The sequence below is a fragment of the Alligator sinensis genome, unplaced genomic scaffold (genome assembly GCF_000455745.1).
Source record: "Alligator sinensis unplaced genomic scaffold, ASM45574v1 scaffold963_1, whole genome shotgun sequence".
NCBI lineage: Eukaryota > Metazoa > Chordata > Crocodylia > Alligatoridae > Alligator > Alligator sinensis.
This window is the reverse complement of record NW_005842729.1, coordinates 354654-380998: the sequence shown is the minus strand read 5'-3', so window position 1 is coordinate 380998 and position 26345 is coordinate 354654.

Sequence of the window (26345 nt, the reverse complement as noted above, 5' to 3'; positions counted from 1 at the left end):
AGAAACCACTGAGATCCCTATTCCTGTGTCATTTGTGGGAAAGTTGTGATTTTGGATTGGGCTGACTTTTTCTTCTTGACCAATAAAAATAGAATAAAATAGAAGTCTCAAGGTCTGTAATTACTTGCCTTGCATTCTGAAGTTGACTAGTTCTGAACTGCAGTCATATATCCTTGAGAGCAAACAAGAACCCAATGTACTTTATTTCTCAGCTTTTGACAACCTTTATTATTTCATTTATCTGCTATTCATAGTGAGATGTAAACATCTTACTTCCCAGTGTGATCCTCATATCAACAGTGGGTCAGTTTAAAATATTGGGAATCAATATGTTATAAAACATCAGCCAGTACTAAAAAGGCAGAGCCAGAGCAAATTCACTGAATGTCAAATAAAAAATAAACAAACATCAACAGTTAAAAATGTAGTAAGGTAATAAATAAATAAATGGCAGGGAATACATATATCTCCACACATATATACATATACACACATTATTAAAAGAAAGAATGGTTTGACAAGTACAATATCCCTTTTCTAATATACAAAGCCAATAGCAGAACAAGAGAGGATGTATTTCATGCAGGTAGACAAAATATTGTTTTTAAACACTTCTTCCTAATAGAGACCATGGTTGATAACAGTGCCAACTGCCACTACAGACATAAGGGGGACAAACGTAAGGGGGGGCTGGTGGATGAGGTTGGGCAATCTGTACAGACAAAAGTTAGTGCAAATCCCCCTTTGTCTTTTGTTTTAAATTTATTTGCCTATGCATTCAGGCATTAGACTATTTAGAAGATGAGAACAGCATTCTTATGCAAGATATTCAGGCAGGCATCATGGACATCTTGTAACACAAGCCTGACACAAATGAATCAGGCCTCCTGCTGTTCTTTTTCCTTCACAGACAGAGTAGTCCATGAAAAGCTTATGTGTAGAACCAGTAAAAAGTGTTTTGGAGAGAACACTAGTCCATTGGAAAATGAAGTTTCATCAAAATCTAAATATTTTACATAATATGTTGATTTTGAAAGAATCTTAGACTGAAATAATTTTAACTTTCTTACTTTGCACTGGCGCCATAAAGATTTTATTATTATTTAATCATTTGATTTATTTTGTTTAGAATTTTATATTACGTTGAAATATTCTATTTGTAATAATATTGAAAATAGTACCTATATAATTGAATTCACTATAATATACTTAGTATCTTAAATAGTATACAGAAATTTTGTGGCATTATCAGAATCAACTGATTACATATTTTCAGAATAAAGTTATTATTTGATTCCAAAATACATTTGATCAGATTTTCCATTCTCTGAGAAATGTTGCCATTTTTTTTCCAATTATGACGTCCATTATTCCCACACAATATAAATTCCAATTTCTTACCAGCTGTCTTTCTAAAATTTGTCACATCCTTTCCCCGCTTCCTCAATCATTTTCAAACCTCAAAGTTTTTGGATTGCGCCAAAATATTTTACTCTTGAACACTTAGAATATAAGTCCAGGTTACTTCAGAACCTATGTCTACTTTTTAGAGAATTAAACAACAGCTTTAATGACTTTACCTGCTAAAGGCCCAGCTGGTCCATAGATTAATGCAATCTAGAAAAACTGTTACAGTGCAGTGTATATTACAGCATCAGACAGAGTAGGAGCTGCCTGAGCAGTGGGTATTTCATACACTTTCTTCATTATATTTTCTTTTTTCTTGATGACTTTTTTCTTTTATTTTTCCTTTTTTTTCTTGTAGTACCTACTAGCTTTGGACTGAGTGGCCTCATCTACACAAGATGCTGACTGTGCAGTAGCTTCTTACTACTGTCATTACTACTGCGCAGTAGCGTCACATGGCACAAAGCATGATGCAACACTATTGCACAGTAGTAATGAGCTACTGTGCAGCCAGCATCACCAAAAAAGCCATTAAGGGATGCTATTATGCAGTAACAACAGTTACTGTGCAGTCATTTAGTAGTTATGTATGCAAGTAATAAAAGATAGGGCTGTGCGAAATTTCGCCACCAGTTTTGTTTCAACACTGTTTCGACCCGTTTCAAGGTTGAAACAGCAAAATTGAAACAGAACAGATATAGTCAAAACAGCCTTGAAACAAAACGAGGCAAGTTGAAACATTTCACCATTTCACCCATAGGATATAATGGGGAAGGACAAAACAGCATATAACTTTGTCATTTCTGGCCTGATTTGGATGAAACTTAGAAGCCAAGCCTGCAGTAGTTTTCCCCCTCCCCCTGTGCCCCAAGACAGACACAGTTGCCCAAGCACCCATGACACAAGTTTTGCCTGCCAGCAGCTAGAGGTGCAGGGCCCCAGAACCCAGAAGCCCTGCACCTATCTCCTTGAAAGCTGGCAGGCTTCGTGGCCTCAGCAGGGGCTAGCATGAATGCAGTTTTGACCCCACTATGGCTTAACACATAGACGTGACACAAGTTTTGCTTTCAAAACTTTGGTTGCAGTTTCCCCAAACCCGCTACATCTCTCTCCTTGAAACTTGGCAGGCTTCATGCCCTCATAAGGGGCTACCATTCCTACAAGTTTCATTGAAATCAAGCCAGAAACGAGAAAGGTACAGGCTGTTTTGTCCTTCCCCATTATATCCTATGGGCAAAATGTCGAAACAGTTTCTCAGTTTCAACCCTGTTTCGACCAAACAAAACGGAACAGCTGTTTCGAATCAAAACAAAATTCTAAATGAAATGCTGTTCCGTCGAAACGTTGAAACACTGGTTGGACAGAACGCTGCCGTTTCACACAGCCCTACTAAATGACTGCGCATTAGCAACCGCGCAGCCAGCGTCTCGTGTAGACACAGCCTTTGTGAATTTAATGAACGTCTTTCTTTTCTTCCATCACAGAACGTAAGAAAGCCAAACAATAAAACATTTATGCAAAATGAATTCCTGTGAAAACTACTAGTCATTTTACCTTTAGCAGCTCTGTCCCATAAACAACTAAGCCTGTGTAAATAAAGGATTGTTTGGCCCAGTAGATGAACCAAAAGCTCTTCCAGAAATCTGTAAGTTCAGATCAAACCAAATCATAAATGCTTATAGTTATTTCTGCAAAATGAAAAACAGACAAATAAGCAAACCCTGTAGAGTTTCATTTAGGCTCAACCCAACAAATTTGTTTTACCCAAACCATTTTTTTTTTTTTTTGGCAGAAGGAGGGGATTATTTAATCATTTGTTTGTGTCCCCTGTCCCCACCCCCATCAATTTTTACATGAAAAGGGTAATTTAAAAATCAAAAGGCAAATGATCCATTAAAAAAAGTGTAAACGAAAAGTCTTGGCATTTTGAAATAAAACATTTGAAATGATCAGTGAGAAATCTGTGGCATTTTCAAAAATCATTCTTCCTCCCCCTTATTCTTTCCTATTTGAAACTATTCACTGAAGTTTTCCCTGATCTGCTAATAGTCTTGTTCTCACTCCCAAAATGTCATATTTTGGTGAATTTACTACTCTTGAAAAAGTTTTGGCTGATGCAATTAACTTTGTCCTTTGTTTTTATAGGAACTTAGCGATAGGAATTTATGGGTCACGGGTCATGATTAGCATGGCCTTTCAGAAGACCCTACTTGCTAACAGGAAGATTCAACTGTAAAGAAAAATGCAGAGGGAATGGCCAACTTGCAGTTTGAGAATACAGAGGACCAATGGAGACAAGCTAGCAACAGCAGAATAACAAGTGGCATTCGTCCCTCACAGAAATTGGTCTTCTACCTATCTCTTTTTTTTTTTGTTAGAGTCTGGTGGAAAACAGCTGCTGATTAATTTTGTCACCTAAGAATCTATTTGTTAGGACACCTCACTTTTTTCACTGGTTTCAACATCTCCTCCTCAATTCACTTGTCTTTATGAAAGCCAAACTCTAGCTCCTGCCTACAGTGTAGTAAAAGCACAGCCTGCAAAGGAAATTTAAAGAAGTGAAAAGGTAATAAAATCCTCCTTCAAGGCTTTTGGAAGTGGCATCTCTCTGACTTTTAGAGTAGCCAGGTTGCATAGCCCTTGTGACCCATGTATTCAAACTCCCACCCTTACCAGCAGTTCACATAGATATGTTTCAACCTTCTCTAGTTACCCTCAACCTCCTTTTCTTTGCTGTAGATACAGCTTCTGATAGAAAGAAGAAATGGAGCTGTGTATCCTTCCTTTTCTAGGCAGCAGAACCACATATAGGAGAACTTATTTTCCCTTTAATTTTTGTCCTGTAAACTAGAAGGACTCTTCTTTCCAGATGTGGGTCCCATCATCCACAGTTGTTTTTTCCCTTTTCAGTTGCTGAGTTCCAGGTTTTAGGGTGAGTCCACATGTCCCCCTATGGCAATGTAGAGGTGTGCTATGTCACCGTACCATGCACTACAGTGATGTAGCCATCACGTGGGTCTACATGTCCCAGCTGCCTGTTGGGAGCAGCCCGGGATCCCGGCTGGCATCAGCTCCCCAGAGCTGGGGCTGGCTGCAGCCAGGAGGCTCCAAACAGCTGTGCCAGGTTTCGGCATCAGCTTCACACCGGCGCGTGCAGGTGCACCTCGGAGCAGGCAGTGGGGCAGGGGCCTGAGGCAGTGCATCCCTGGTCTCTCCCCCGCTCCTGGCATGGAGGTGATGACAGGCTTCCGGAGCCCGGCGCAGCTGTTTGTAGCCAGCCTGGGCTCTGGGAAGCTGCAGCAAGCAGCAGGCAGGCTGCAAACAGGTGTGCCGGGCTCCAGAACCCTGCTATCACCTCCGTGCCAGGAGTGGGGCAGAGACCGGGGCTGCGCTGCCTCAAGCCCCTCCCCCACCCCCCGCTCCAAGGAGTGCCTGCACTCACTGGTGCGGAGCTAATGCGAGAGCCTGGCACAGTTGCTTGGAGCCTCCTGGCTGCAGCCAGCCCTGGCTCTGGGGAGCTGCTGCCAGCTAGGATCCCGGGCTGCTCCCAACAGGCAGATGAGATGCTGCAAGCCCTGATGGGAGCAGCCTAGGTGCTCGCTGGCAGCAGCTACCCAGAGCTGGGGATGGCCATGGTGTGCCAGGCAAATGGCCTTACGTGCCATGCTCGGCACGCGTGCCAGAGGTTGCTAACCCCTGATGTAGACACATCCTTAGTGACATAAAAATTAGGTTGTAAAAGATTCTTTACTAGGCATGTTCTTAAAAGTCTACTGACTCTGGCATAGTACTTCACTGTCACTCTGTAACATCTAACTCTATTGAGATTTTGTCTGACAATCAAATTCCAAAGCTGCAGACCCAACACATGATGTAAAATCTTTCTTAAAAGACAGAAATGGTAATACCAAGATTATCTTTTGAGTTTCTTGACACTAGAGGGTAAACCCACCAAAAGTAACATTAAAACCACAAGAAAGAAATTAAAATTAAAAGTTTCTTAGTGGCAGAGCTGACTCTAGTGGTATACAACCAGGATATTGCCTACATCTCAGGCTAAAGGAATCTCCAATAGGTCAAATAAATAAACAGCTGTACTTCTTGAGCCTATTCACTTATATTCATATCTCCTCACGGATCCTATGGCTGGCTTCTTAAGCTCCAAGGCTAAAGACAGATATTATATATAAACCTTTTTAAGTGATTGGAAACCAATTTAAACCTGTAACAGATTGAACATCAGTGTACATAAATTGGTTTAAAAATGGCCAAATCCAGATTAAGATAGACCTGGATGGATATACTATCAGAATTAACTGATCTGGGTTAAACCGGTTTATTGAACTTCTGTCCAAGATCCACTCCTGAATCTAGTTACCACAATCTTCCAGCATCCCATGATCCTTTGCATGGCCATGCTGTCGACTCCATGGAGCTGAACTGGCCCCATCCCCTGGGCTGTCACATTGCTGAGGTAGCAAAGCCTCTGATCCCTCACCCTGTGCCCTGCCTGCAGCTGCTTCTACTTCCCCAGTTAAGGGCTGAGTGGCTGGGCTGACAGTCATGGCACAACTCTCAGCCCCAACTCCTGCCTCCCCATGTCAGCTAAGCCAATCAGTGGTGGGGAGCGAGAAGGAGCAGAGTCCCCACCGTACAGCCCCAGCCCCAGCCATGTTTGCTCAGGTCTGGGGGGGCCAGGGGCCTCTGCTCCCCACCCCCTGATGCTGCCCAGCTGACAGCCCTGCTCCTGCCTCCCCATGTCAGCTGAACCATGCAGGATAGGGGGATGGGTGGGGGCAGTGGCGATATGTAGGGGGTGCATATGCACCCCCTGAGACCGCCAGTGCTCCCCCTGACTGGCCATGCTCACCACTTAGGCGATGGGCAGGGGGGCAGGTGGGAGCGCTGGTGCCCTTTCCCACAAGCACCAGCTGGGGACTGGAGCACCATTACACACCCAGAAGCGACCACAGCCACTTCCAGAAGTGGCTGCACTGATCAGCCACAACGATCAGCCACCTAGTGATTGGCCATGACCCTCCACCTTTAGCAAGATCGGCCAAGGGGGACCCTCCCCTGGTCATTGGGATCAGCCTCAGGGGGACTTCCCCCATGTCAGCAAACAGGGGGAAACCCCCAGTCACTGACTGGTCGCTGGGGCGGCATGTGCCTCCTCTGACTAAGGTGGCACCAGCTGTGCATGGGTGGGAGAGCACAGGGTCCCCCAGCTGTGCTTGCTTGGGTCTGGGAGGGCTGAGCTGAGCCCACAGGCTGGGGGATTCTGCTCCCTCACCGCTGCCAAGCTTGGCTGGCACAGGCAAGCAGGAATTGGGGTTGAGAGCCACACCAGGACTGTCAGCCCAGCTGCTCACTGCTGGGGTTGGGTGTGGGGGTAGTGAAGGTCTGGAACTTTCTGCCCTGTGGGCCTGACCCCAGCCCCTGCCTCCAAGCCAAACAAGCACAGCTAGAGGGAGCCCGAGTTCCCCTACCCTTCAGCCCACCCTGCTTGGCTCAGCTGACATGGACAGGTAGGAGCAGGGCTTAGAGCCACACAGGCTGTCATCTAAGCCAGGCAGTGCTGGGGGGAGAAGGAAACAAGGCTTCCCCCCCCAGCTGTACTTACTTGGGTGTGGGAGGTCTGAGGGGGGGACCCGTGGGACAGTTCCCCCACTTACCCCACCCCCAACACTTAGTGGCTGGGCATAACTCTCATCCCTGGTTCCTACCTGTCCATATCAACCAAGCTGGGCAGCAGCAGTGGGTAGGGAGGAGAGAGACCCTGTCCCATTGGCTTGGGCCCAGCCCTCAGACCTTAGCAAGCACAGCTGGAGTGGGGGCCTCTGCTCTCCATTACTCCCCAGTACTGTGCAGCTCAACTGCCAGCCCACATGGCTGTCACAGCCTTGCTTCTTCCTAGTCAGCTGAGCTGGATGGGGAAGCGAAAGGTGGGAAGATTGTAGGCACAACATGACTGGATTAGCATTACATCTCCAAATAGATGTAACATAGACACCCTTACTGTAGTATCAGGCATAAGACAATAAGCACACCCAAGAGAGCAAAGTTATTCCTGTGCACCCAGCATTGCTCTAAGGCCACGTTAAATCTATTTTCAAGTGAAGCTTACATACCAGATGTACTATGTTTCACCTGACACTCCCCTGTGTAATGCAAGGGCAGCATAGGCATGCCTGTATGTTCACTTACACCACTCACAGTTTTTTTCCCCCGATCAATGAGTCATCAAGGCTGCAGTCTATACCTTCACATCCTCCCTATTACCCAGACCCATTGGTTTGCTTTTGTTGGAATCCCTTAGTTCCACTCTGTGCTTCACAGTCAATAGATGCTCTGCCATTGCAATTCTGCGCCCAGAAGAGATAATCTAAAAAGAAATTGACCTCGTAATCATAGAAACCTGCTCACCTAACTCAGGGGTAGGCAATTATTTTGGGTGGAGGGCTGCTTACCAAGTTTTGGCAAGCTGTCAAGGGCCACCTGGGTAGCCCTGCCCCTAGACAGGTACCTCGCCCCCTAGTCACCATCTTGTGACCAGAAGTCTCACCCCCTAACCCCTGACCTTTGTCACCAAAAGTCCCTCCCCTTGCCCCTGGAAGTACTCCGATGGGGGTTGCCATCTTGGAAACAGCAAAATAGCAAATTATATTTTAAAAAGCAAACATCTACAACATCCATTAATTTGATTTAAAAAATATTGTTGTCCTGATTTACATGCGTTTGTGTAGTGTTCAAAGAGGTGATTGCACAATAGCTTAAAATGAAGTCTTACTCTTGTATGTTGTGGTGGGGTGGGGTGTGTGTCTGGATATGTGGGGTGTGGATTGGTATGGGGTTTGTGGGGGAAGTGTGTAGGGTGATGTGCTTGGGGGGGAGGGTGGCTGGGGTTGGAGTGTGTGAGGGGGTGTGGGGGTCTGCGTGTATGGCAGTGCAAGAGGGGGTATGGGTGTACGTGTACAGTGGGCTGTGTGTGTGGGACTCACCCTATGAACACACACTCTGCCCCTCCCTACACACATACTCTGCTCCTCCCCACACACACACCCCTCCTGCTCCTGGCCCCGGGATACTAGCATGGCCCTGTGCTCCCCCTGATCCAGTGATGCAGCCATGAGTCGCATGGTACTGGAGCAGTGCCCAGGTAGGAAGGCAGGGAAATGGCTTGGGGTGGGGCAAGACTCTTTGGTCCTGCTGTGGATCCCCCTGGGTTCTACTGCCCCTGGCTCCTGTCATCTTTGACAGGCAGCCAGGAGCAAATAAATATTAATTTACTATATTTTTTAGGGGCCCAATGGACTGTATAGAATGGCCTGGTGGTCCAGATCCAGCCTGTGGTCCGTATTTTGCCCACCCCTGACCTAACTTGTCACTTTTGTGCCAACCATACAAACACAATATCACCCCTTTTTTCCTTCACCTTTCAGATACCCTCCCCTCCCATCAAACATAACTGTATATGCTAGAAAGTACAATTCAATCCTCTGTTGAAGAAAATTATTACCTACTGTGTGTAAATAACAAATGAGGAGACTGTGGCTTGTTATTTCCCCTTTAGTGGTTGATTCATTTAAGAGAGTTGTTATGATTGTAGCATGATGTGAATTTTCCATCTGAATGATCTTCTGATGGAAAATGAGATTTTTGCAACATTAGAAATTCCTGCAATTTCCAAATTTCAGTTAAATCAACTTATAAATCTGCTGCTGTTGCCAGCTGAAAAGTCTGAAGAGTTAGGTATTATGTTGAAAATTCCCAGATTCAGATCCCTTCCTTTGGCCCATATCAGTTTCTTATACATACCTTATACACATCTAAGCACAGAATATATATTTAATAATAATTTGAAAGAAAAAAACCCCAAGAAGCTCCATTTGGGTTGGACTAAGTTGTTTAGATATTCTAAAAACTCTGACAGAAGCAGTTTCCCTTACTTCTAAACAAAACCAATTTTCTGTATGAATTTTTCTACCATATAAAACTCTGACTTTTGTCTTCACTACAGTTCTAACTTATGAAGCTTAGGGTTTTTGTTTGTTAATACATTTTGCATTCGGGCACCCACATTTCTCAGTTCAGATACCAACACTATGGATACATTTGTATGGCACAAGGCACATTTACACATGCCCCCAACTGCGCAGTTGTTACTTGCTTTAGTTATTTAGTACTTGCTTTAGCTGTTACTGTGCAGTCCTAATGGTGCATGGGTCATTTCCGACCCTACTGCACAGTAGCAACAAGCTACTGTACAGTAGCACTGGTGTCATGGTTCGTGCCTGCTGATGCTACATCACCATAGAAATGAGGTATGTCACCGTAGCTCATCACTATGGCAATGTAGCATCTTGTGTAAACACACCCAACAAGATAGCCCTGTGAAGAGATATATACAAGGTAGCTTTATGTGCCCTAGCTCCTAAAATGAAAATAGTATAGTTACGTCTCCATGGCACTGGCCTGGTGCTAACTAGCTCTGCTCGTCAGGATACAGCCATTAATCTCAGATGTAGCTTTTGCCTTATTTTTTTCTAACTTGCTGTCGCTGCAGTGAAACCATCCAGGTACAACCAAAACCAAAAACTGATAGGGGGCCTGCCACCTCCTTCCCATTGTCCCTATTTTGCCATCTACTTGGGCTCTGACTTTTGACCAGAAGTTCCCTACCTTTATACCCCTCTGTTCAGCATCCTTGGTTCAGAAGTACTTACAAGACTTTTATCTTTGTTTATATCCAATTTCTGATACAGCAAGAAGATGTATGAATGGCAAAAATTCCGATTATCAGGATGAAGTCACTATTCTGGAGGTAGGTACCAAATTTGGAAAAAATTGGTGCTGAAACAAGTAAAACCCACACCTTCAAGATACAGAAGAGAAAGAACAGGACTAATATGAAAAAAGTTAAAACCAGTGGTTAATCTTACAGCACAGAGACTTTCATGTTCCCAGGAAAAGCTCTCCTGAAAGTGATATAACCCTGGTTGTTCCCAGGTTACTTTTCTCTTAGAACAGCCATTTTTACCATGGGAGAACATTCATAGTTTTTTTTCTGGGACAGCAGCAACTCTCCCAGAATAAACAATGTCTGTATGAGGTCATAGAAGCAACAAAACTGGGCAAATGTGCAGAAGACAATTTTCTAACTGTGGGGCATTTTCTAACAACTTTCCTTTTCCTTTTACTTGGCTCTCTAAAGCATTCCATGCCTTTTATATGTCCTCTGTAGGTTCATTTTCCTTTCTGATGCACACTCCTAAGAGAAACAGAAGTAAATGTTCGGTAAGACAGACAAATTCATAATTAATATTAGGGCTAGTATGAGTTTGCACTTGATCTTTCATAGGAGAAGTAACTGAAAAATGAAGAAACTTTTCAGTTCTTTAACAATTCAAAGAATTGTCAAAATTTCAAATCTGGACAATTCAATGAACTGGTGTAGACATAGCAAAAGAGAGCAAAACAAAAAAGGCAAAAATCTCGTGTCTTATTTTTAAGATTTATTTCAGAACTACAGACACACTTCAAAGTTTACTTTTCAAAATGATAGTTCATTTGTATAAATAATTTCATTTTAATTAATAGTCAAACAACATTAGCCCTAAAAGTTTATTTTATACATAATTTCTCAAACAAGTGCATTTAGGTTACCCTTTATATGGAATATACAATACTATTATTAAATAAACAACAACTCCTCTGAAACCTACTGTTTCTATAGCTTTACTTGTAAAAGAATAATTTGTGTATACATGACACCTTCTGTATCAGAATAGTAAGCTTCATTTTAAGTGAGTACCAAGTATGTTACACAAATTATCTATAAAGGAAATTGCCCATTACAAGTTGATATCAAGGATAAATAGATGGTAGCTATAAAATTTCTTTAAGTCCACAACAGGTGTAAACCAAGACACAAGAAAATATGCTTTTGAGAGAAATTACACTAAATATTTATGCCACAATGACCTACCTACAGTTATGCATGAATTCACAGAGCCTGAAAAACAGACAGAAAAAATTGGAAGTCTTTGCACAGTCATGAAACTATTATGTAACTGGCATAACACAGAATTGGTAAGATAGCTCACAGGACTGGAGTACTATTATGGATGGGTAGAAACTGTTCAGGAAAGATAGGTGGGGAGAAGAGGAGGAGGAATTGCACTTTATGTAAAAGAGGCATGTGATTGCTCAGAGCTCCAGTATGAAACTGGAGATAAGCATGTTGAACGTCTCTGGGTTAAGCTCAGAGGAGAGAGCAACAAGAGTGATGTGGTGTTGGGTGTCTGGTATGGACCACCAGACCAGGAGGATGAGGTGCAGTAGACAGCTAGCTAGCAGAAGTTTCTAGATCACAGGACCTGGTTCTCATGGGCAACTTCAATCACCCTGACATATGGTGGGAGGGCAATACAGCAGTGCACAGACAATCCAGGACATTTTTGGAGAACTTTGGGGACAACTTCCTGGTGCAAATGCTGAAGAGGCCAGCTAGGGGCCTTGCTCTTCTTGACCCGCTGCTCGCAAACAGGAAAGAATAGGCAGAGAATGTACTAGTGGATAGTAACTTGGGCAGCAGGGACTACAAGATGGAGTTCAGGATACTGAGAAAAGGAAGGAAGGAGGGCAGCAGAGTAAGGACCCTGGACTTCAGAAAAACAGACTCGGGAAATTCATGGGCAGGATCCCCTGGGAGGCCAGGCTGAAGGGGAAAGGAGTCCAGAAGAGATGGTTGTATTCTAAAGAAACCTTACTGAGGGCACAGGAATTAACCATCTTGATGCACAGGAAGACTAGCAGCTATGGCAAAAGACCTGGCTTAGCAGGGAACTCTTCAATGAGCTAGAGCACAAAAAGTGAGCTTACACAAAGTAGAAACTTAGACAAATAATAAGGGAAGAGTATAAAAGCACTTTTTGGGATGAAATCAGGAAAGCCAAAGCTCAACTGGAGTTGCAGCTAGCAAGGAATGTGAAGGGTAACAAGAAGGGATTCTACAAGTATGTCAGAAACAAGAGGAAGAACAGGGAAACTGTGGGTCCCTTACCCACAGAGCAGTCAGCCTAGAGGAGTCAGTCTAGTGACAGATCGTGTGGAAAAGGCTGAAGTATTTACTACTTTTTTACCTCAGTTTTCACAGGTAAGGTCAGTCCCAGACTACTACACTTGGCAGCACAGTTTGAGGAGAAAATGAGCTATCAACAATGGTGACAGAACAGGTCAGGGACAATTTAGAAAAGCTGAATGTGTACAAATCCATAGGGCCAGACCCGCAGGTGCTGAGGGAGTTGGCTGATGTGATTATAGAGCCACTGGCCATTATCTTTGAAAACTCCTGGTGATGAGGACAATTCCCAGACAATTGGGAAAGGGCAAATAGTGCCCATCTTTAAGAAAGGGAAGCAGGAGGATCCAGGGAACTACACACTGTTCAGCCTCACCTCAGTCCCTGGAAAAATCATAGATCAGGTTCTCACGGAATCCATTTCTAAGCACTTGGAGGAGAAGACAGTGATTAGGAACAGTCAGCATGGATTCACCAAAGGCAAGTCATGCCTGACAAACCTGATTGCCTTCTATGACAAGATGACTGGCTCTGTGGGTGTGGGGAGATCAGCGGACATGATATACCTTGACTTTAACAAGGCTTTTGATATGGTCTCCCACCATGTTATCGCAAGCAAGCTAAGGAAGTACAGGTTGAATGAATGAACTGTAAAGTGGATAGAAAACTGCCTGGATTGTGAGACTCAGAGTAGCAATCACTGGCTTGATGTCTAGCTGGCAGCCATTATCAAGTGGAGTGCTCCAGGAGTTGGTTCTGGGGCTGTTTTGTTCAGTATCTTTATCAACAATCTGGAAGATGGGATGGAGTGCACCCTCAGCAAGCCTGCAGATGACACCAAGCTGGGCTGAGTAGTAGATATGCTGGGGAGTATGGCTAGGATTCAGAGAAACCTAGACAAATTGGAGGATTCGACCAAAAGAAATCTCATGAAATTCAGTAAGAACAAGTACAAAGTCCTAAAAGTCCTAATTCAGGACAGAACAATCCCATTCACTGCTATAGGCTGGAGACTGACTTGCTAAGCAACAGCTTTGCAGAAAATGTACTGGGGGCTTCAATGGACAATAAGCAGAATATGAGATATCAGTGTGCCCTTGTTGCCAAAAAAGGCTAACAGCATACTGGGCTGCATTAATAGCAGTGTTCCCAGCAGATTCAGAAAAGTGATTATTCCACTCTCTTCAGTACGAGTGAGGCCACATCTGGAGTACTGTGTCCAGTTTTGGGCCCCCCATTACAAAAAGGATGTGGACAGAATGGAGAGTCCAGTGGAGGGAAACAAAAATAGAGGGCTGGGGCACATGAATTCTGAGGAGAGGCTGAGGGAACTGGGATTATTTAGTCTGGAGAAGAGAAGACAGAGGGGGATTTAACATCAGCTTTCAACTACCTGAAGGGTGGTTATGAAAAGGATGGAGCTAGACTACTTTCAGTGGTGGCAGATGACAGAACAAGAAGCAATGGTCAAGGTGCAGCAAGGGAAGTTTAGGTTAGATATTAGGAACACTTTTCCACTAGAAGCGTAGTAAAGCACTGGAACAGGTTACCCAGAGAGGTTGTGGAATCTCCATCCTCAGAGGTTTTTAAGACCCAGTTAGACAAAGACTTGGCTGGGGTGATCTAGTTGGGGATGGTCCTGCTTTGAGGAGGGGGTTGGACTAGATGACCTCCTGAGGTCTCTTCCAATCCTAATTTTCTATCATTCTATGGGTGCATCTACATGTGCAATTAATGTGTTGCAATAAATGCCAATGCCATTTGAACCATAGATACTGCTCCTGGATGCAGCATCTACACATACACCTGGGGCAGCAGCAGTTTGAGCCAGGGTGTAGCAGGCCCCCTGCTGGCTGGGCTGACTGGGCACACTTAATACCCATAGTCAGTGCCTACACGTGCATTTCAGCATAGTAAATTACTCTGCTGTAAGATAGTATTGTCAGGGATAGTATTGTTAGGGCACAGTAAATTAATTAACTCCATCCTATCAGTACTAGTTTATGGCAGAGTTAATTAATTTACTGCACCCTAATACCATCGCCTGTGTGGACAGTGACACTTTACTGCAGAGCTAAGTAGTCTACTCTGTAGCAAAGCACACATGTAGATGCTACCTATGATTCTATACTTCATAGTTTGCAGTATCATGGTCTCCTTAGGTATTGTGCTGGGGTTTTTTGTTTTTTTTTTTATAGGAAGAGCCAGGTTACACCTGGTTGTTCCAGCCAAATTTCAGTCTGTGTAACTGCATTCCATTTACCCAAATTCCTCCTTTCATTACATCTGTAGACAATATTAATCTTGAGCCCAAAGCTGCAAGGTTACAGTGTCATGAACTCGTATTGATTTTAAGAGGATCATTGGGTACTCCGCAACTTTAAGAATCAAGTCACTTCTGTAGTTGCCTAACTATGAATGTAGATGTCTATATATAGATAGCCAAGCTAAAAACATTCTTGGGAGTTTATAGACTGTTTGGGGATGTAGGGTCAGTTTGAAAACAAATTGCCCAGCCAAGATGAAATAGAATATTCTAAATGTTAACATACTGAATCTGTCTCTCCAAGGTATGTTCCTGATAGAATGGGATTTATAACAGAAATAGCAACTAGAGTATTTTAATTTATAGGCATACCTATACTACTTGTTGCAATAATATTCCAGCACCTCATAAACTCTAATGAATTAAGCTTCACGATACTGTACTTTAACAAAACATGCAAAACCTGTCAACTCATCTCTACTGCCACAACAATCAATCAGAATCCACTGATTCTACCCATGTGTCCTGGAATGTAATATACCTCATCCAATTCACCAAATGCCCTCATGGAAACTATGTGGGTAGAAGTGGATTAAAAAATATGCACCAGAAAGATCACAAGAAAAAGATAAAGGGCAAGCACACTGGAAAGCAGGTGGGAGAATATTTCTCACAGAAACCATAACAAACAAACAAACAAACACTCCTTTTCTGATTTCACAGTCCTCATACTCAAAGGAAATTTACAAAACTCCTTCAAAAATGGGCCTTGGAACCAAAAGTCATTAGCTTACTGGCCACTAAGACCCACAGACTTAGCAGACATTGAGTTCATGGCCTGTTATAACTATACCGGATGCTTACTAATCTCTCTGTACTCCAAGTGATAACAACCTTCTTGGTCTTGCTTTTCCACTTTTCAGGTGATCCTTTCTATTGGATTCCACACTTCTGTCAACTAGCTGACAGATGTCTCTCATATCCTGTTTTTACTTATATATGGTATTTTGCACAGGCTTTTGTTCTGCCTCCTTTATAACAGGTCGTGTCTGCTTTCTACTCAGAGACCTGCATCTGGTACCCAAAAGTCCCTAAGTTCATCCTGGCCATGCAGTTAGTCCAATAAAAGGTATTACCCACAAGTATCCTTGCCACTTCACAACACTCCTATTTGTAGAGAATTTTTACTCCCATTTTTTGACTGGGAAACTGAGGCCCAGAGAGATCAATTTACTTAATCAAGGTCACAAAGGGAGCATGTAGCAGAGATGGATATAGAATCCAGTCACCCAATTGCCAAGCTGGGCTCTGTTTTCCTCTTAACATCATAGTTTACTACCTTTGTTGTGTGCTACAAAAAAGAACAAGCTTTAAAAGCATTTCTTATTTAAAAATAGGCAAAAAGCTCATGGTTTGAATCCACATAAAGCAAGTCTAAGAGGGTTTTTTTTTCCCTTTTGTGATGTAACAGAGAAGAGAAAGAAGGAAACTTGTATATTAAAGGATATAATATAGCACATAATAATAAAAAAATAACCTATTGTCAAGTAAATTTTAAGCCCCTGACTGCAGAACCAGTTTCCACAATTCCTCAATATTGTAATTGCCAGCTTTATTTTCTTATGCTTGAGCAAAAGACCGTGTCTTTGGGAAATTTACAATTTGCACTATTTATTGAGACAGTTCCAATTCCTTTTATTTGTTTTCCAAAAGTACCTATTTTTTACCTCTGCTGACCAGTGCAAAATCATGCCTGCTAATGTTTATAAAATACCACATTATTGTTAGATATTGAATCCAAATGCAAGCACTGCAGCTTCTAACCGATAGGAGCTTGATGGAATCTGTCTTGAGATTGCTGCTGTCCAGATTGTCTCTGCACCTATTCTGGTAATAGCCCCTGACACAGAAGTGGAAAAGAGCTCACCATTTTCTAAAAAACTTTCAGAAGCTTTGCCTTTAGTTTTCAGATTCATTATATGCTTGATATTGCACACACATAAGAAAAAAAATACATTAGTTATCTACCATATACCTCAGATGGGGCAGAAGAACTATTCACCACCTGCTCCATAATGTTAGTCCATGTTTTAATACAGTACCTCAAACAATCACTGAGTTTGAAACTACTCAGCCAGGCACAAAAAGCTTTCACAAGGCCCTTCATTTGTACTGCATAAATAATGTTATACATAATAATAAATTCATCATTCCTGTAGGGCCGTTTTCATCGGTACGTCTCAAACTGGTTTACAAAGGCAATAAATATTATTGTCACTATTTCACAGATAGGGAAAATAACCCAGAGAAGTGAAGGGACTTGCCTCAGTTCATCCAGTGAGTTAGTGGAAGATCTCCAGACCTTCTGGGTACAAGCTTAGTGCTCTGTTATTTAGGTCACACTGCCGCCTCTCTTATGTAGCTGTGCTAGGAAGAAGGCAAGTGGATTAATCAGAGACAAAGTACTTCACCACTTTCTAAAGGCTATTGATGAGGTTCAGGAGATGGCTGGAAAAGGAACAGAGTGAGGGCTGGGATGAAGACCTGTGAACTGTTAATATGCTGACAGAGTGAACCTCGTCTCAAAGGCTGCAGATTTTCTTACACCAATCTCAATTACCTTAGCTTGGTGGGAGAAGAGGGAATGAGGGGAAGGTGAACTTCTTCCTCGTTGCTGAGCTGAAAAGCAATAGCTCTTCTGGCTATGTTAAAAAATAAATTTTCTTCTTACTTAAAGATTCATAACCTTAAGAAAAGTTGCTGTGCATGCGCTTTCCTACTCTCAAGTAAACACCATACAACAGGCTTCTCTGTTAGATTCACTCAAGGTCAGAAAGGTATGTACAGTACCCTAACTTTCTTCTTTTACAGATATATTATTCTATTCGATGGAAATAGTACCAGGGCAATTCACCCCCTCCTGGCTCATCTATGTGAGAGCATCTTTGAGAAGTGGGATTAGAGAGAAACCTGCAGGTATATTAATAAATAAACTTCACATGCTGTTAGATATTAAGTAAACATACAACTAAATATTTCTCAAGGGGTTTGTGATCTCATAACCTGTGGACTTCTAATTTGGTTACCTGTGACATTCAGTTCCTGCCCCTGGGGTTCTGCAATAAATTAATTTTAATATGTTGTTAAACTTTCACACAGAGAAAAATAAGCAAATTTGTATTCTCCAAATCTTAGTTTGCTTTTCTTTCAAGCTCACATTAAATCTTAACTCTGGAAAAATAAAAGCTATAAAATACTGGTGCATTACAGGTACTGCTGATTTAAAGTTTATATGATATAATGCACTTTGGGACAAGGAGCTGGTTCCACACAATTTCAGTTCTTTTCCCTGTAGTGTCTCTTTGCCAAATTGGGTGGGCAGGTCTGAGGCCACTCTTGGATCAAGGTGTTGATCAGGTTCAGGGTGGGTGAGCAGAATCCAGGGACAAGCTAAGACAGGGAGCAGAAAGATCAATCAGAGAGTGGAGTCTAGAATCAAGCCGAGTTGAGGGCACCAAAAGAATGGACAAAGAGCAAGATTACCAACGAGCCAATTCAGGAAGCTGCGAGATCAATCAGCAAGCAAGTAGTCTAGGGGCAAGCCAGGACTATCAGCAGAGCAGACATGGATCAAGTAAAGCACTGTTACCTGGACACTTCCTGTTGTGGCTCAGGAGCTCATAGAGGAGAAGTGGAGGGTCAGCTAACCCCCGCCAGAGGGTTAGGCCCTGCAGGAGACTTAGGCCATCGTTGATCAGCCTGGCCTGAAGGGTGGCAGGCCAAGATAAGCTGTCCAGGCTGAGGCTGCAGCCTAACACTGTAGTGACCTGGATTTATACAATAAAAATGCAACAATCCATGTATATACATGTCCATATGCTGTGTATCTTTTGTCAGTACTCTTCGTCTAGTCCTGTCTCTGCCCTGAGCTCTGTATTTCCCCAATAAAAATGATTGAAAATTTTCCATCAAAACTGCGTGGAAAATTGGTGAAAGTTAAATATATTTTCAAGACAGCATCTGTTTGCCATGAAAAATTGAGTGAAAAGCTAAAATTTCAGCCACTCTCTGACATGGACCAAAATCTTTAGCTAAACCACATCTCCTATAAAACACAATGGCCCCCATTGATGTCCTATCTCCTTTCACCAAGATGGAATAGCATAGTAGACCATGGGAAATGCAGTCCAACCAGAAAAATATGAAATATGATTTCTCAAGGAGAATTGGAACATGAGGCCCCTGCACCACAATTCCCAAGAATTACAATGGCAACACTGACAAATAAAAAGCTTTATTAAAATAAAACAGCAAACCTATCATATTTCAGTCATCTCTTTTCCCACATTGTCTCCTATACAGGGAGCTACTTTTGGTACATTCCTCCAACTGAACAGGAAGAAATTGGCAGATGTCCTTTACATCCATGTCACGTGTTTGATGTCTGTTTAGAAGGAGCTCTGTTTCTACCTCTTTCTTCCTACTAGGAGGAAGAAGTGGACCCTTCCCTTTCACTCCTCTGCCTGACTGGGTGGGAGCTGCTGAGTTGCTCTTAACATTGCTTATCAGTAGGGGTGCACCGATAGAGATTTTGGGGGCTGATACTGATAGCCAATTTTTAAGAAGGCATATTAGCTGATACCAATCTGATACAACTGTGTGCAAGTAGTAAGTCCATTGCGGTGGAAGGGGAGTGGGGAAGGAAGGGGCGTGTGGGGGGGGCAGATCAATGCCCCTTATGGTAAGGGAGGGAGTGCGGCAGGGGTAGATTGCCCAGCCAGGGTGGGGAAGGCAGGGCCCAGGACAGAGCTGCAGCTTGTCAGGAGTGGAAGGTGGGGGGCAGCTCACGTTGCTGCGCGCACCCCAGGAAGGCATGGTGGGGGGGGTGTCCCTTGATCTGCACAGGGTGGAGTGGCCAGGATGCAGCTGCAAGCTGGACCTGGGGCTGCACCAGGCTCTTCTCAGTGGGGGCTGGGCTCGGGGCAAGAGGTGGTGGAGCTGAAAAGGATGGCTATGGCTAAATTTGACATGGCTGCAGCCCCCACCCCATAGCCCCCCTCCCAGCACCTCTGCCACTCACCCCCACCAAGAAGAGCCTGGCACAGCCCTGGTTTCAGCCCACAGCTGCAGCACACCCACCCCGTCCTGCACAGATCCAGAGGCACATGCCCCCCTAAGCTCTTCCAGAGTGCATGCAGCAGCAGGAGCCACCCCCCACCCCCGCATGCCCTGTCCCACTCCCTCCCTACCTCATCATGGGGGGCATTGATCTGCCCCCTCCATGCCTCTTCTCTTCCCCTATCCCCTTCCACCACAGTGGACCTACCAGCTGCTCACAGCTCTCCAGGCTGCTGGGCTCTGCTCCTCACTGCCTATGTGCTGCACTGTGGCTGCCAAATTATTGGTCGCATCAGGCCAATTTCCAATGCAGCCAATTTTCTTTATATTGGTGCCAAACTAATATTGGGTGATGTATCAGTGCACCTCTACTTATCAGCTGTCTGGTAACTAGAAAGGGGGACACAAGGAAAAAAAACCTGGGCAACTAAAATACAATATAGTATATTCACAGACAAAGTTGGATAGAAGCCATAAATACAGTCCATATAGAATATCATTTTGCTACAACCCCAGCTACATGCTCTCACCCTTCTTGGGAAGGAGTAGGAGGCACCCACACAAGCACTCTTTGCTGGGAGCCCACCATACCTTGGCAGAAGCCAGACCATTTGGAGGTTGTTGTTTTTTTGTTGGGTTTTTTTTTTGGGGGGGGGGGGGGTTGGGGGGGCAGAGAGGGTGTTAAATTACTCTCAGACAGTTTAGGATTTTCCAAAAAAAGAAATACCTCCACTCCAGAAGAAACATTCTCCTGAGAGTTTACTACTGAGATAGTGTTAAAGGGAACTCTTTATGGCATCCAGTTTACCACCTTTAAGATGAATACCAGAATAAATCCTGTTCAAAGCTATTGCTCAAAAATGATATTACGAATAAGTGAATAGCCTAGAAAGAATGGAAAAAAGAAATGATCAGCAAAAGAAAACTATGTCTTGGAGGTCATTAAGTATAAGGATAAAGTGAGAATCAACAAAAGTCATGTTAAGGTAGACCTTGAAAAAAGAAATTCAATTAAATAGCAAAAGGTTCTTCAGCTGTATAAAAGAACACAGAAACAAGTTAGGATGCTACACCACAAGACTAGGTCAGACAAAAACAAACTAGGTTTTACCTTAAAATTAAGTAAATACTTTGCTTACTATCCACAAAGGCATAGGCACTGGGTATATGGGGGCCTGCCTTCACTTGGGAAGAGGGTAGGGTGACCACCCATCCCTAATTAGGTGGGACAGTGCTGAAATGGGAACATCAAATCCTGGTCCTGGACTGCATGATTCAGGTACAGCCTTTGTCATAGATTCTCAGTATCATGCAGAGATCTGGCCTGCAAAGGGTTGTGGGGAGTGGGGCGCAGAGGGTGCTACATACATATGAGCATCTGCACAGATGTACATGACCAGGAATACAACCCCAGGCAGCAGTAGAGAGCATCTCCCCCAGATGCCTGCAGGTAGTCTTATGGGGGGGGGGGGGGGGCCGATTAAGGCCCCCACAGTGAGAGATGGAGTGGAGCAGGGACTGGGGCTGGGCCTGGGATCACTGCCCAGTCAGGGTGGTGCATAGGACCTGAAGCCAGGCTGGGAAGCAGGACAGAACCATGCACAGCTTGTCTGGGGGAGGGCGCCTCCCTGCTTCTGCACGCACCCCCAGGGAAGGGGGCATGAGGGGGCACATACCCCCCAGATTTGTGCACAAGATGTGGAAAGATGCCTTGGGGCTCCCCACCCTGTTGGCCTCCCCCTGAGAGCCATGCATCAGCTGTGCCACCATGACAAGGTGCCCCCTCCCTGCTCAGGGGCAGCAGCAAAGAGCTTTGCCCCCTGCTGTTGCCACGCAGGCAGGGGCCACCTCACCATGTCAGCATGGGGCTCCTGGGGGAGAGCAGCACGGGGGGAGCCCTGAGCCCACAGCCTACATCTGCCCCCCCCACCACATGGGCTCTGCTCACCTCTGCTGTAGCCATGCCATTTTAGTCCCCGCCCCCGTAAAAATAAAAGTCAGCACCTATGCACAAGGGTGGTGATGGTACACATGGGGGTGAAGGCAGAGTAGCTTATAATAATAAGGATGTGGAAATGAATACTACTACAACTGAGGTAACACACTAAAGGGGGAGGAGAAAGAAGAATAATCTCAATTCCAAAATACTGAAAGAACTGGTACATGAAAACCATAGGGTGAATAGCATGAGATTTTAAGACATTATCAACTGAAGTATAGTGCCCTATGACTAGAGAATTGTAAATATCTATCTATGTTTAAGGAAGGGGAAAAATAATCTGGGCAACTATAAACCTATTAGTCTAACCTCAATAGTATGCATGACTTTAGGACAAGTTTTAAAAGAAAAAGTAATTAAAGATATGGAGGCAAATGGAAAATGGGATAAAATGCAACATGGGTATACCAAAGGCAGATCATGCCAGACTAACCTGATATCTTTATTTAATAGAATAATTGATTTACTAGACAATGGAAATGAAGTAGATTTAATCTATCTGGACTTCAGTAAAGCATTTGATTCAGTACCACATGGGAAATTATTAGTTGAACTGGAGAAGATGGAGATTAATACAAGGCTTGTGAGGGAGGTAAGAAACTGGCAAAAAGGAGGATAAAAACAAATAGCATTGAAAGGGTAATGATTGAATTGAAGTGAACCTAACAACAGAAATTCTTAAGTATTGGTTTCTGGACTTGTTTCTTATTTTATTAATGTCCTTGCCATGAAAAGTAGGATTGTGCTAATGACATTAGCTGATCACACAAAGTTGGGAGATGACATCAGTACAGAGGATAATTGGGATATAATACAGGATGAATTCGATGATGTAGAAGAGTGGAGTTATACAATGAAATTAAACTATCAGGTCACGTACTTGAGTATGAGCAACAAGCTGTAAGTAGGGAGCTTATCAGTTGGAAATGACTAGGGGAGAGAAACACCTGGGTATGCAAGTTGACCACAAGATAACTATGAGTTGCCAGCATGATACAAAAGGCAAATGTGAGCTTAGGTATATTAAAAAAGATGTTTTCAGTGGAGATGGGGAAATATTAACTCTATTGCACCTAGCCTGTGGAGGTCTAATTTGGAATATTTGGTACAACTTGGCTCATTTAAATGTGTCATGCCACAATGTGCGTGACTGGGTCTGGGACCACTCAGGGATCAACACACTGACCGGGGTCAGGATGGGTGAACAGAATCCAAGGACAAGCCATCTCAGGAAGCCAGGAAGTCAATGCAAAAGCAGGGTCTAGGACCAAGTTAACTCAAAAAACTGGGAAATCAAACAGAAAGTAGAGTGAAGGAGCAAGCCAGAGGAACCAGCAAATCAGTCTTGAATTAAGTTAAGCTCTACTACCCAAAAGACTTTCTGTTCCTGTGCAGGGTTTTATATAGGGAAAACAGAGTCAGCTGAAGCTGCTCTAGTGACAGGGAGTGGGCAATCAGCTTGAATCATTTTGTGCAATCAGCTAAAGGGTGGCAGGCCAATTGTGCTGGCTAAGCCAAGACCCCATGTTTGAGGCCATGGCCTGACAACATGCAGTTCTTACTGGCCCTCAGCATTAAAAATCATGAGTCAAACCAAGTCTCAATAGCTATGATGGCTATAATTCATATAAAGCTAAATAAAATCTTATATAAGCTACAAGTGAAAAAAGAGTTCCAATGTAATCAAATTATTTCAGGAGCTGATACCTAAATAAAACATTAAGTAACATTGCCTATTGACTTATAAGTCTGAGAGGGATCTCGTGAACTAGCTACTAGCTTCAAAACTGATCATTACAAGGTAAAAAATAAATAAAAATAAAAAAATAATTAGAACTCATCATCAGAAGATTCTTTCTCTGGAAACCTTCTATTTATCTTAATTGAAGTGCTTAGTACAGTTGTGCAAAGCTTCAGTCACTGATTCAATTCTGTGGAGATTCAGCCCAATTTGACAGAAGAATCTCGGAATCCAAATTGAATCAGGAGACCCTTTAATCTCTCTGAATTGAATCGGAACCCTCTGATATTCAGACACAGACACAGCTTTAAATGTATTATATTAATACATAAAATGTATATATTAATTATATACCTCAAGGAACCAGGCAGCTCATGAATGCTGAGATGCTGGGGTGGATGGAGCATCCCAGGGGAGCATGGGGGGTCCTCAGCGTGTTCAACGGTGGACCCCGAAGTGGACCAGAAGCACTTCCAGTCCACTTCTGGGTCCATCGTGGAGCACATGGGGGACAACCCCTCCAAGCTTGGTGACTAGTGTCCCCTGGGTCTGGGAGGGCACCCAGGGTCCCCCCATGGCCAATTACCAAGCCAAGGGGGACACAGGGGGGGTCCCCCCCGTGCTCAGTGGCAGACCTGGTAGTAGATCAGAAGTACTTCTGAGTCCACCAGTGAGCATGGGGGAGGGAGCCCCCCACACTCCTGTGGGACGCTCAATCTGCCCCACCATCTCAGCATTCATAAGCTGTACCTGGTACCTCGAGATATGTAGAAAAAATATTTAAAGCTGTGTCTATGGCCAAATCACTGATTCTCAAAAGCAGCAATGAATCTTCAGATTTGGATTTGGCCAAATCAAATAAGGACAGTGATCTGAAGCAACTAATCGAATCACTGTCCTCTGAATTAGGCTGAATCCGAATTGAATACAGCCCACTTTGCACACCCCTAGTGCTTAGGTACTAGGGTGACCAGCAGGCCTGTACAAAATTTTGATGAATATTTCATTTCAAAGCTATTCCAACATATTTCAAGCTTGAAACAGCAAAATTGAAACTAAAAGAAAGAGTTTGAAACAGCTTCGAAATGAAACGAGGACACTCAAAACATTTTGAAAGTTTCAAAATGGTTCAAGTTTTGAAGCCAGGCTTGCTTACAACTAAACAGAAAATAAGGAAAAGGAGGGGATAGCAGGGGAAGGACTGCTCTGATATTGACATGTGTAGCTGGCCAGTGACTGTGATCCTTCCCTGAGGTCCCTTCCAATTCCAGTGCTCTGAGGGAGGGATAGAAAAACAGCATAGAGCAGCATTGTTTGAACTGAGCTTTCTCTGTGCCTTGAGGTAATCTTCCTGAGCTGTGCCTTTCAGCAGCATCAGAAAGGCTATCACTTCCTACTTGCTAGTCTGTTCCTAGCAAGTGGAATCCAATACTTTTTTCTTTTCTAATACCCTTTATTATTATATTCATTCCTTTCAATTTGTTTCTCACCCAAAATCCTCTTTTTGTTTTTGTTAGTCTATTTTGATTCTTTTCCCCCAGAAAAGAAAGCTGTGCTTTCTCTCACAGTGTGCATTCCATTTACTGTGTAGGAAAGCACAGCATATATTGCATATTATAATATACAATTTATACAGAAACACATACGTACATTTATATTTTTTATTTATTACATAAATACATATTATATTATGGAAGAACACACAGATTTTCCAGCACACCAAACATACTGTGAAGCATGCTGGAAAGGCAGCTGATAAGCCTTCAGGTAGAGGCCAAAGAGGGAGAGCTGCAAGTCCCCCGTTCCCCCCTTCCTGCAAACTGAGATGCAGCCTCTTTCCTACAACTAGCAGGCATGAGGCTTCTGGTTCTACTGGCAGCAAGGATAAGGGAGCAGTGCCAGTGCCTGAGTCTGCATCCCCTACAATAGAACCAGCCATAATCCCCCAGCACCACCATGACAACAAGCAGCACCAGTATGACAGCCTTCTCCACCCCCATTTCACTTACCAGCCTGAGTCTTCCAGTGCCAAAGAAAGAGCTGGATCTGGATCTGAGTGCCATAGTGAAAAAAATTCTGGGAAACAAGGGGGAATCATCTCAGTTTGTGCCCTACACTCCTCAAGTTTTCCCTAGAGCCAGGTCTCCTTCCCCAGAAGGCACTTTGGAGGAGGTTGAGGTAGAAGTTATAGAGGCCAGTGGCTCAGCTGAGTCCACTCCTCCTGTTGCTGTGCATCTGCCTGTTGAGAAGGTGGAAAAGGCAGGATCTGCACATGCACCAGCACCCCAGAAGTGAGGGGGTAGCACGGTCTGGGATTGTTTTGAGCAGGCAGATGATTCCACATATACTATCTTCCTGAACTGCTGAGCCAAAACCAGCCAGGGCAAGGGAATGAAACACATGAGCATCACAGGGATGCTAATACGTCTCCACAGGCACCATCCCACCCTTGCTCCTCCTCAGCCTGGCACCAGTGGGAGCATGCCCAAAAAGAAGTCCCTCTCGCTCAAAAGCCCCCGTCCCTCCAAAGCAAAGGCAAGTCACTCTGGAACAGTGGGGGAAAGGCGGGCACACAGGGGGGGCACATTCCCACGGCAAGCAAGGTCACCCAGAGCACTGGAGAGATGCTTGCTCTGGATGGCCAGTCATTCTCTTTTGTTGAGTGTCCAGGGTTCAGGCAGCTCATGGCGCTCATGGCCTCATTGTACAGAGTGCCCACATGCACCACCTT